The sequence below is a fragment of the Nicotiana sylvestris genome, chromosome 2, assembly GCF_000393655.2.
Source record: "Nicotiana sylvestris chromosome 2, ASM39365v2, whole genome shotgun sequence".
Lineage (NCBI taxonomy): Eukaryota > Viridiplantae > Streptophyta > Magnoliopsida > Solanales > Solanaceae > Nicotiana > Nicotiana sylvestris.
The window spans coordinates 91,272,559-91,282,752 of record NC_091058.1 but is presented as its reverse complement, the minus strand read 5'-3'; the positions used below and the strand labels follow the sequence as shown (position 1 = coordinate 91,282,752).

The 10,194-nt window shown below is 33.3% G+C and overlaps 1 long non-coding RNA gene across 1 annotated transcript; it reads right to left on the bottom strand.

The window, feature by feature from the left end:
• Positions 1–5,933: 5,933 nt before the first annotated feature.
• Positions 5,934–9,892, bottom strand: LOC104218337 (uncharacterized). Its single transcript, XR_011405051.1, has 4 exons — positions 9,228–9,892; positions 7,561–7,765; positions 6,738–6,902; positions 5,934–6,623 (listed from the first exon to the last, which is right to left on the bottom strand). It is a non-coding gene; the product is annotated as an uncharacterized lncRNA (long non-coding RNA).
• Between the last annotated feature and the right edge of the window lie 302 nt (positions 9,893–10,194).

The following is a 10,194-nucleotide window of genomic DNA, read 5'->3' as shown; positions in this document are numbered from 1 at the left end:
AGCTTTTAAATCTAAGCCATGACTCAACAGAAACAATATATATGATAAGTCAGATTCCAGATTTATGATATATAACTTATCTACAATTTTCACACATTATTTTTACCTATTTAAATACAACTACAATAACATATTTAAATACAAATTTTATACAATATATCTTTTGTATATTTTGTATCTAATTTATACATAATAAAAATAAATTTCATACAACTTATCTACAATTTTTATACATTTTTTCTACTCAGTTATATACAACTACAATATCATATAACTTAAATATAATTTTTATAGAATGTTATTCCACTTTCATACAATAGTTAAATAAATAAAAGAAAAATATATAAACAATAGAATACAATTTTTCTACAATTTCTGCAGTATAATCTTCTTCTTCTTCTTCTTCTTCTTCTTCTTCTTCTTCTTCTTCGAGTTTCAATCTGAAATTCAGCCAAAACCAAGTCTAATCTTCACCAAAGCCCCTCAAAATTGAGATATAAACTCCAAACTATATTCCTAATTATTTGCAACAACACCCAATCCAAACAAATAATGATTTTTGAAAACTCAAATTCGAATTCAAAGTCTCAAAACTTTTTAATGGCTGTCAATAGTGGAATTTCTACTCTCTTTTCCTTTGCTTTACATTACTGAAATTTAGGATTGAGAGACAGAGAGAGACGTAGAGAGAATTCTCAATTCTTTGCAACAACATCCAATCCAAACAAACAATGTTTTTTGAAAACCTAAATTCGAATTCAAAGCTTCAAAACTTTTTAATGGTTGTCAATGGTGGAATTGCTGCTCTCTTGTGTAAGATACGTGGGGGTGGGGGGGAGTGTGGATAGAGAAACGTGGGGGAGTTGAAGATATGTTAGAGTAATTTTAGGACACTAATTATTATCATTAATTCCCTTAAAATGTACATAAATAGTAATTGGGTATATAAAATGTAATTATAATAAAACTTGAGTAGGGAGGGTAATATAGTTTCATATAGTGTATAGGAATGTAAAAATTTCTAAATTATAATCAGCGAAAAGCCCACTAGTCTATACTATATTAAAATCACGAAGCCCCTTAGTGAAATATCGTTCGCCTTTTTTATCCTTTAAAAATAGATTTTATATTAGTCAAATTTGTAATTTAATTATATTTCTAATATTTAGGACTTTTTGATCAATTAGTTATTAAAACCTTCCTTACTTGTACTATGTAAAAAGACCTAATATTTAGGATTTTAAATATAATATACTTGTCTTATAAGGCTATACTTACGACTAAAGTTTCACGGCATTCCAAGAGTTATCATCTATTTAGGGTTAAATCTTTATGGATACGACCATACCAATCTAAGATGGACAAGAACATGTTGGACTACTTTTTTCTTCTATAATGAGGGATCACGTTTAGTTTGAACTACCTTAGCTATAGTTGGAATATCGGTTTTTCAACAGGTAATTTAATTTTTTTATATAATATGAATTCTCTCTCAAAAATTACTCCAAGCATGTATTTCAATCAAGAACAAAATATGAGATCTAGCATGCTTCTTACTTGTATTATTTATCCATCTTGTTATGATGTTATTATATTTTTTAATAGTAGACTTTTTCAAGAGTTGTCACACGCAGAAAATATGATGTCTTTTTTGAGGTGATTTAATTTTTGTTGTCGATTATATGCACTTTCTCTCAAAGACAATGTCACCTATCTCATTGGAGAACAAAATAAGCCTACATCTATAGTGTTATTATTGTTTTTCACAAAAATTATAATCTATTCTATTTCGTGTCTCACACCTTCATGTAACATATCTATTTGGAATAATCAAATAAATAATACTAGATTCTTCTTCTTCTTCTTAAATTAAAATTCACAAACTTCACAAAAGTTAGAATTATTAATATATTAAAAGAACGAATGCCTTTAACAAAATGTCGCTATCTTTTTTATCCTTTAAAAATTGAGTTCACACTGGACAAAATAATCATTTTATTATTTTTCTAATATTTAGAAATAATCATTTAATTAATCTCATACTATTTAGAAATAGTCATTTAATTAATTTCTTACTATATAGGAATAGTCAATTAATTATTCTCCTAATTTTTATAAACTAGAAAAAGTTTTTTCATTCAACGCCATTTGTATTTAGGAGTACTAAATTTCTTCTTTTAGGTTTCATGGGAGGTTTCTTTAGTTAATAAAATTCTTCCTAAAAGGTTTCTTTTTTTGAGTTCTCCATTTAGGTTTAGGAGGGGTTTTTCTTTAGTTAACAAAATTTTACCTAAAAGTTTTGGTTTTTATTTTCTTTAGTTAATAAAGTTTTGAGGTAGGAAAATTAGAAAAGTTTCGTGCTAACTTTTTAGGACTACTTTTTTTAGAGTCGTCCCGTGATTTAGCAAGGTTGGGCTAGAATTTTTGGAGCCCGTTTAAAAATGAGGCTTTTAAGCCCGACCCAAGTAAGCCCGTGGCCCGTGAGGCTTGACTGAGGCTGGGCCGGGCCCGGCCGGCCCGTGAGTCTAATAAAATATTTATTTAAAATATATAAAAAATAAAAAGTATACTGCCTTTAGAGATGGAAAGTCAGAATTGGATATTTACTAATAGGAATCAAAACTTGATCTTGAGAAGTTTCAAGAGATGATGTTGTCATGTATTGGAAGGACCATTCTAGAAAATATCCCGATCTTTCAATGATGGTGCGTGACGTATTTAGCATTCTTATTACCATTGTACCATCGGAATCACCATTTAGCATTGGTGGCGTGTTCTTACAAAGTATAGAAGTTGCATTTATTATGAAAATGTCCAAACACTTGTTACTACTTGAAATTGGCTGCACAAGTTTTCCGAACTCAAACTAGTAATATTTTTTTATGTGAATTTAAATATTATTAATTTTTAAAATTTAATTATTTTTAATATTTAACTAATTAATATTGCATATGAATTGTAGATGAAAGTGAAGATGTTAAGACAACCTTGTCACAAGCGGATTCAAATGTGTTTGATGAAGATGGTGTGTTGGATATCTCATAAGCAGCATGAACGTTCTCTTGAATAGTTTGTTTTAAGTTTTGACTTTTAGTGAATGAAATATAGTCCTTTCTTTTACTTTTTTTTAGTATTTATTGTGATATATTGGAACAATATAAAAAGTTATTAAGTTTTGCGAATTTTTTCCAATAAGATATTTTTTAACTTTCAAGTAATTATCTTTTTTAGGTCAGAACTTAAAGAAAAATATAAAATTATATTTTTAAAAATGATGGGCCGACACGTGGGGGCCCGCGACCCATATAGGGCTGGAGTGGACTGACCATTATAAGGCCCATCAAAATAGTGGGCTAGCCCAGCCCAGCCTGTCAATTGCTAAACCCACGCGGGTTGGATTGGGCTAGCCCAGCCCAACCCAAGCTCTAACTTTTTTATAAACTATGTTAGGTGAAAATGAGCCTTTTGAACTAATTTATGGATTAGGAGTCTTTATTTTTTAATAATTCTTTTTTTATCTATTTGAACTATATATATATATAGAGAGAGAGAGAGTCTATTTACCCATATTTTCAAAAGTGTATTGTCTTAAGTAGTAAAAACCTAGATTACACCGAGCAAATTAAAATCCGCTCTAATTTAGTTTTTATGGATCCGCCTCTGACAGTATGCTTTGACAAGGTTCTTCTAATCCAAGTTTAATGACAATTCCAATAATAATCGTAGGACAACATTTTTTTATTTACTGAATTAGCTAAATAGGACATATCAATTTATATAATTTTTAGACACTTGCACTTTTATCTTTTGTATTTCTTCTTAGTTTTAAAAAGAATATTTCATAATGTTAGCGGTGTTAGCTTCTTAAAGTTTTGTATGCAATAATATGGGATACACGCGCAACGCGCGTACCTTAACACTAGTACTATAAAATTCCTTTACACGAATTTTAAGTATTTTGATAACTATCAGTTTATAAAGTCTTTTTTAAGTATTTTGATAACTAACAGCTTATAAAGTCTTTCTTTATTTCCTTCTTGGTATTCTTTTAACTTATTAACCCTAGTCTTGGATCGCAATTAGATATAAAGGAATTTTTCAGTTAAGAATACAGTATCATAATTCTTATACTACGTCATAGCTCATAAGTATTACTAATACGAAAAGAAACATTACCATGTATTAGGCGGTGGTAGTTTCTTATATATAGGAATAGTGACTTTGCCCTAGTAGTATATTAATTATAGCGGAGTTTGCCTAGAGAGAAAAGGAAGAACAAGTTCATTGTTTGAAGCTACATCGGAGGGGCATACGGGACCGAGACATAGATGGTTATTATCGATGATCAGTCTACAACCTGATTCCGTACCTCTCAGATATGATTTCGATCAGTGAATGAACAGCTTACTTAGAACAAAGGAGTAATAGGTACGGTTTTTACATTCTTTCTGTTCTTGTTTGCGAAACAAAGTTTGCTCATTCTAAATATATTATGTAGTTTCATCTATGTTGTGTTGGAAATCTTTCTTTGATCCACGCAACTAGAGTTATTAGGCGGTGGTAGTTTCTTATATATAGGGATAGTGACTTTAACCCTAGTAGTATATTGATTAGCTGAAAGGAAGAACAAGTTCATTGTTTGAAGCTATATCTGAGGGGCATACGGGACCGAGACATAGATGGTTATTATCGATGATTAGTCTACAACCCGATCCCGTACCTCTCAGATATGATTTTGATCAGTGAATGAACAGCTTGCTTAGAACAAAGGAGTAATAGGTACGGTTCTTACGTTCTTTCTGTTCTTCTTTGCAAAACAAAGTTTGCTCATGGTAGGTATGTAGTTTCACGTATCTTATATTGGAGATATCACTTCTTTGAACCCCATGATCCACACACAACAAGAGTTATTATAATTTCATCTTCGTCGACCACCTAAGATTTGGTTAGTTCGGGGTTACATGAAGAACCTAAAAGAAAGGAAATCTTGGATAATCTCCTTTTAAGATGTTTATAGTTTTTCAACTTTTCATGTTTATAATTATTCTGTATATGATTCTCTTGTTTATGCTTGATGTTAACGAGTGGCGTTCAAGATTTGAACCTTAGCTTCCCCTTCATTTTTCAAGTTTGCGGCAAGTTTTTAAGATCAAATAGCATGTACTATATATCCGGTTCGATATATTTCCTATATATCTTGGTATTGGAATTACCGGGGGAAAAAAGATTTTCATACATGCTACAATTTCCTACAATCAATAAAGGTGATACTGGCTGAGCCAATGCTCCCAGAAATTTAACAGAAATCTTGATAAATTTCTTGAGTTTCTTCTTGATTTGAACCCTTTTCCTTGCAGCACGATGATATAAGATACTATACCTTTAGTAATGCTGCAGATCAATTTGATTTTTTGTTGTTGCGCATTTAATTAATTCCTCACACACAACATTTAGATTTCAATGTATTTTGCGGCTTTCTGAATATAGTTGCCGCCTAAATTTGAGTAAGGTTATCTATTTTAAAGGATAGTATTGCAAGAAAATTTAACAGTGTTCCCTCCTTTTTACTTTGTGATTCTCTTGTTTATGCATGATGTTAACAGCTATCTTCAAGATTTAAACCTTCAATTACCCTTCTTTTTTTAAGTTTGCGGCAAGTTTTTAAGATCAAATAGCAAGTACTAACTGGTTCGATTTCCTATATGTATATACTGGCATTGGAATTACTTTAGGGGGGAAAAAGGTTTTCATACATGCTACAGTTATTTTTTACAATAGATAAAGGTGATAATGCTCAATAATTATTGCTCCCAGAAATTTAACAGAAATCTTGATATATTTCTTGAGTTTCTTCTTGATTTGAACCCTTTTCCTTGCAGTTAGATGATATAAGATCATATACCTTAATTATTACTGTAGAAGGCAATTCCCAATTCAAAGCAGGATATTATATTGGCACACATATTTGTACGTACAAAAGATGCAAGCATGGCAAACTTTGTTCAATCAGTTAGTCATTGTAACTAGATCATTAGCATACAAAGGAAACAATTCACTCACAGATATGCCGGGCAAGTTTTCCCTAAATCACGCACTAGGAAAAGTCATGAATAACTAGGCTACTCCTACCGATAGTTCTCGTTGATCAGAATTGAGATGGGAGCAGGAGCAACTGTGCCGAACTTCTCCTTGGAATCCAGTAAGAACGCCAATATTTGACAATTTATCCATGGCATGAGCAAACTCAGTCCTAAATATAGCCCTCTCATCCAAAGCATAATCCATCACCACCGCTGCCGTCTTTTCATTAGCCATCAACTGTTGATCAGCAAACAGCAGCCCTCGTCCTCTTGTCAGAGTCTTGTAATAGTGATTATCAAATGAAGTTCCAAACGACGAAACCGCTGACAGTCCCTCGGAGTATGATATAGCAGACCCACTCAGACCCCTCGCTGTATGTTCGTTGAACATATTGTTGATGGTGTTGTTATCGTCTGGACACTTCTGCATCAACTCTTCAAGAAAATCAGAAGGAATCGTTGGATCAGGTAAACCTGTCCCCATGAAATTACTGAGCCTTGGCCGAATGAATTCACAACCAATCTTCCCGATGTTATGTCCTCCTTCGGATGATGAAGAAAATAAACAGAAGAGAAATTTCAAAAGATGTACAAGTGTTCCAAAAAAGGATGCAGAATCCACCATATGAAAATTAAAGTATAGGATTAGAAGATTACCAAGTAGTGCCACCGTTTCCCTCTCATCAATCCTCTTAGCGAAAACAGCCTAAGTGTTTCAGTGATATTCCCGTTTGGTCGTGGAATTTCAGCCATTGCCTCATCAAAGAATGACTCCTTACTGTCCCTTCTGCCCGTAAGCACAGGATAATATAGACCACCGGCCTAAAATGTACAAAAGCAGCATGTGAAACGGAAAGCTTAAAGATATAATACTTTTTTATACTTAAGCTTAAAGATATAATACTTGACGATAAAGTGCCAATTTGTTCGCAAAGCTAGAAGATATTAAAATGCACTGTTTATAAATATTGTACCATACTTTCCGAATTGTACCCTGTTAACATATATATGATACCTCTAAGAGGTGTAAAATGTTCTGTTATGTAAATATCTGAATATGGATCATTCAACTAAACTACTTCAAAGATATAATACTTGGAGTTGAAATGCCGATTTGGTCCGCAAAGCTAGAAGATACCCTAATGCACTGTTTAAGAATATTCCCATATTTTCTGAACAATGCCCTGTTGACATGTAAATGATACCACTAGAAGGTGTAAAATGTTTTTTTTATGTATTAAATATCTGAATATGCACTAGGATCGTTTAACTAAACTATTTCAAGAAAGATGGATTGCATGCTAGTGCATGAGTTACATCCATTTCACGCCAGATTCTATTCTCCAATTGCTCCTTGAACAGGAACACAGAATATATCCATGTAAAATAGAAATGAAGTACTAAGAGTAATAATGAAGAAATCAGCAAAAAACTTAAGGTGCTGGATTATAAGAAACAAAGGATATGGTGAAATTCATACCAGAACGATGCCATCTCTTGTTGCAAGGACAAGGATGGACAAGGATATCAGAACAAGAAACAACCCCAGGGCATGCCTCCTCAATCTCATCTTTTATCATATCAATGAAATCAAAGCCTTTCAATGTCCTATTTGGGATGGCGTCACGTTCAACAGTCCCATTCTCGCTATTACTGTCAGCTAGCAGAACAGATGCATCACAACCCTGAAATTAGTGAAACAGTAAATTCACTGTCCGGAAACTCTGCCTAATCAAAAAAGAAGAAGAAAAGCTTCATTGTCTGGAGTTGTTTTCACAATCAGTCTGAGCTCCTTAGCTTGTTTGCTAAATATCATTTCTTGACTCCCTTAGGACTCTAATCTCTATTTCAGAAGTAATGCCATCCCGCCCTCTTTTTATTACCCAAAGGAGAAGTGGGTAAAGGAATGTGGATACATACACAGAGGGATATAACTACAGGTAAATATACACTAAAAATATTCGGAACTCAATAAGCATAAAACTGAGAAGGCAACTGATCCAAGATCTGGTAAAACCTCCATCTGAATCAAACGACGAACACAAGGCACAAAGACACATGACAACATATGAAGAATCACAAGTGCACAATGCACGAATCAAGATACGCGGTTAATTATTAAGAGAGAAGCATCCACAAGTACATCAAAGAAGTACAATTGCACGTGCGCGCATCAGGAACCAATGCAAATAAGAAATAAAAAATCCACCAAGTATTGTCAATATACGTCTACATGGACAAGACCAGGACAAAAAGTCTGCATAGAGCAAATAATTTGAAACTCAGTAAAAACACACTTCTAAATATTGGGAGGATAATAGGAACTGACCCAATTGAAGCAGTTAAGGAACTTAACATAAAAGACTAAGACAACGCACGAAAAGTTCACACGACGCAAGATAACAAATATCACAAGGCTAATTATAAAAGAAATGTCTACAAATCTATAAGAGAAATACAGAAAATGAATTCACAATCGATACATGCATGGAACGTGTAACAGAGGAATAGTAGTGACAAACGGTAAAAATACTAAAAATATTGTGTATCGAGGTCACATGCACTTGAGATTGTAGAACCTAAAAAAACTAAGAACTGCATCAAATAACAGAAGGAACGACACAAAATAGATCAATTATCATCATTTTCTTGATAATACGAATTAGAATTGCTTCCAAAAATTAAAAGTGAAACAACATTAATGCAGCAGTAGAGTACATAGCATAAGACATTAGTCTCTTTTAATACGATTGCAAGCCTCTTTAATCCCCTTCCCCTGCTTCATTATTAAAGGTACTAAATCCTTTTCTAGATGTAATCATGCTTACATTTTTCAAAAGAAACGATTATACATAGGTGTGCGCACAATGGATTCATGAACAGATAAATATGTGTCCAAGACTGATGCGAAAATGAGATGAATAATATACAATCCCACAAAAGCCAGTAAAAAGAACTCATGAACGATGCACATATCAAGAATCAGTAAAACAGTAACAGATGACAAAAATAATTTTAAATATAAAGTTTGAACAGAAGAACACCATTGCACATACAAGAGCACCTAAAATTTGGGAAAGAAACAACAAAAAATAAGAAATTGAATATACTTAATCAAAGGATTCAGGAACTGGAGAGTAGACGGACCCAAATAAACAATCATGGAAAAGAAGGCGCAAGAGTTGTGCTGGGGCGTTGTGTTGCAGCTGAACGATTCTCAGCATCATTCTCCTCACAATGTTCTCAACATTCCCACATTTCTCCTCATAATAATCATATCGAAGGGGCGTACGAAATTCAGACACATTACCAGGCACAGATTCTGTTTGCGCTGCCATTGTTGTCACGATGCCGCAACCAAGAATGAGAAAACCGCCATTAAAGCCCAGTTCTTGTTCAACATTTTGAAAAGAGAGTAATGGAAAATGACGACTCAACAGAAAGTGAAAATTGGGAAAGCATTGGTGAGGAATTGACACCTGACTTGCTTTCTAATCTACACCGCTATATGTAACACAGAAAACTAGCTCGCGCGCGCCAGGGTTTGAAACGGAAGATGGAGTATAACTGTATAACAAATAGCATTTCTTTTTCTTCTTTCTCTTTTTTTGTTTGGGGCCAAGATTTTGGTAGAATTGGATACATTGAGAGTGAGTATCCGAATTCCATGACTCAATTGAGAGCATGGTCGATCAGAATTGTAAGGAATCCGAAGGTGGAACGGAGAAATGGAAGGGATTTAGGAAAGTTCTGTGAAGGGGGATACGTGTATATGTGCTAAGGTGTAGAACAGTGAAATGATAAAAGGGTGATACCCTGAAAAATAACTTTTTTTAAAAATAGCTGATATATAAAAGGTGACATATGCTCGGTCAAGTTCGAAGAAAGAAGTTATATTTTAAGGGTCAGGATTGCTTGTTGTAATATTATCATTCCTTTTGGTGTAATTAGTTCGACCAATTTAAATTCACGTCGTGTAAGTGATTAATAAGTATATTAAGCTGGATAAAAATACTTTCTATCAAAACAATATATTTCTAAAACTTTCGCGTAACCAATTCGTGCACAACTTAATTCGCCACTCTATCGAGGATCGAGCTACCACGCTATTGAA